At 33.9% G+C, this 2,144-nt stretch overlaps 1 non-coding gene across 1 annotated transcript; it reads left to right on the plus strand.

The window, feature by feature from the left end:
• Positions 1 to 1,858: 1,858 nt before the first annotated feature.
• On the plus strand, positions 1,859 to 1,931 carry TRNAK-CUU (transfer RNA lysine (anticodon CUU)). Its single transcript has one exon. It is a non-coding gene; the product is annotated as a tRNA-Lys (tRNA).
• Positions 1,932 to 2,144: the final 213 nt, after the last annotated feature.

Raw genomic sequence — 2,144 nt, forward strand, 5'->3', positions numbered from 1 at the left:
CAATGGGGCAGATAAAATGGATTTGAGAGACACAGAGTACTGCAATATTAGTGGGACTCCAGCTGAAAGTTCTCAAAAATTTACTCTTTCCATCCTTGTTTTAGTGTCCATGCTCTGACTTTGATAGATGTGTATGTATTATATGGATATGTTCATCAAGCACATCCAATCATAAAAGGGATATTCCAAATAGATAGCATTAAAATGGATAAAATAGATAAAAATAGTATTAAAATGCTCAGAACTCCATGTTGATGAATCAGTTTCCTTCTTTTTTTTCCCAAAGATATTTATTTACTTTAGATACTGATGATTAATAAATATCAGAATCAAAATTATTATATACATCAATATTGTACCATTTTACAATTGGAATATCCCATAATTTGCTACAGTTATTATTAACCCAGGAGACTGGAGTCTAAAGGATGTACTAAAAATCTGAATCAGACTTTAAGACTGTGCTAAAATATTTTTATTACAGCACTCTGATGTAGTTTGCATGGAATACCTAAGGGTTAAACATATCAGTCTTGTTCTTATAGAAGTCATTATGCACAGAAAACAGAACTGTGCACACAATGTCAGTTTAAAAGTAATTTTCACACAATGTCAATTTCGAAGTCACTTGCTTCCAGTAGAATCACTCATTATAGGAAGGTAAAGGCAGAGCTATTAGTAACTCCTTATTAGGTCAAATACTCTGGGCAAACAAGAATTTAAAGTCTGAGATTAAATATCTAGAAGATCCCCACGTTTTTATACAGTTACCTTCTGTAAATAGAGTAAAAACATTGCTCTGATATGCACTTAAGGATGTGAAAGATTATGAAGAGGAACTTCTGTTACTATTGTTTTGCTTGTGCATTTCCCAACAAAGCAAATTATATTTGCTTGTATATATCCCAACAATGTAATGCCTTATAAAAAGCCTGTATGACCAGAGTTATCATAAAGAAACTTTTATTTTATTTACTTTATTTTTATAATTCTGTATAGTGTTTCTAAATTTACCTTGACAGTATAACTTCTATAATTAAACTCAGAATTTTTCAAAGTAAAACAGTAAAAAATGTTATGAAGGTTGTTTTCAAAAGGTATTATGACACTTCCAAGGTTGTACTAATGAAAACATCTGCATTATGGGAATCACAAAGTAAAATCATAAATACTGATCACAGTTTAGAGACAACTAGATTATAGAATATGAAGATTTAAAAATGTCAAACTCCTGGAAACAGAAAGAATAAAAGACACAGAAAGGAAATATTAATGTATTTATGTATCATATTCCTGTGACAGGAAAAAGTAAGTAAAGGTTACCAAGTAATTTACTTAGTCTCATTAAGTATGAGAAATACAAAAAGAAAGTAAGTCTATCTGAACTATGTAAATGGCGTGAGTAAAGGAAGAGAATTCAAAACATTGATCCAGCATATAACCCGTTTTAAAAGAAAACAACCAACAAACACAAACCCACAACAATTTGTATCTAACAAGGAGATCAGAAGAGAATATTGAAAAAATTATTGACTGGGCTGATAAAAAATACTATTAATTAAATTTATGCTAAAAACATTAACATTTTGTGGCATAGGTCCCAATTTTAATCTCAGCTGAAATAGAATAAACTTAAGTCAAATATATTTATTTGGGAAATAATGCATCTAGATAAATTAACATTTGTCTTGTTCTAAATATATTTTATTAAAAAAAAAATCTTAATTCAATTCCTTTCTTTGCATAGGTTTTAATTTATCCCTTCAAGTGCAAGGACCTCTGAAGGCATAAAGACTAAGAGGTCCAATCAAAACATCCAGTGTGTCTGGTTCTGTCCCCGCACTGGGCAGGCGCTGACGCCCGGCTAGCTCAGTCGGTAGAGCATGAGACTCTTAATTTCAGGGTCGTGGGTTCGAGCCCCATGTTGGGCACCACTCTCTGTGGCTGGTTCCGTCCCCGCTCCGGGCAGGAGATGACCTCCGGCTAGCTCGGGTCTGCTCAGCCACAGATGTTCCCAGTGCGGATGGGCATGCAGGTTATCTTTACCTGCTGATCGGCTTCTCAGCAGCAGCTGGACCAAATAGTGTCATGACAGCAACGGCAGCAGAAGAAAAGATTGGCTCTCAGCTTAGCAGGTTAAAAGA

The sequence above is a fragment of the Hirundo rustica genome, chromosome 4 (assembly GCF_015227805.2).
Source record: "Hirundo rustica isolate bHirRus1 chromosome 4, bHirRus1.pri.v3, whole genome shotgun sequence".
Lineage (NCBI taxonomy): Eukaryota > Metazoa > Chordata > Aves > Passeriformes > Hirundinidae > Hirundo > Hirundo rustica.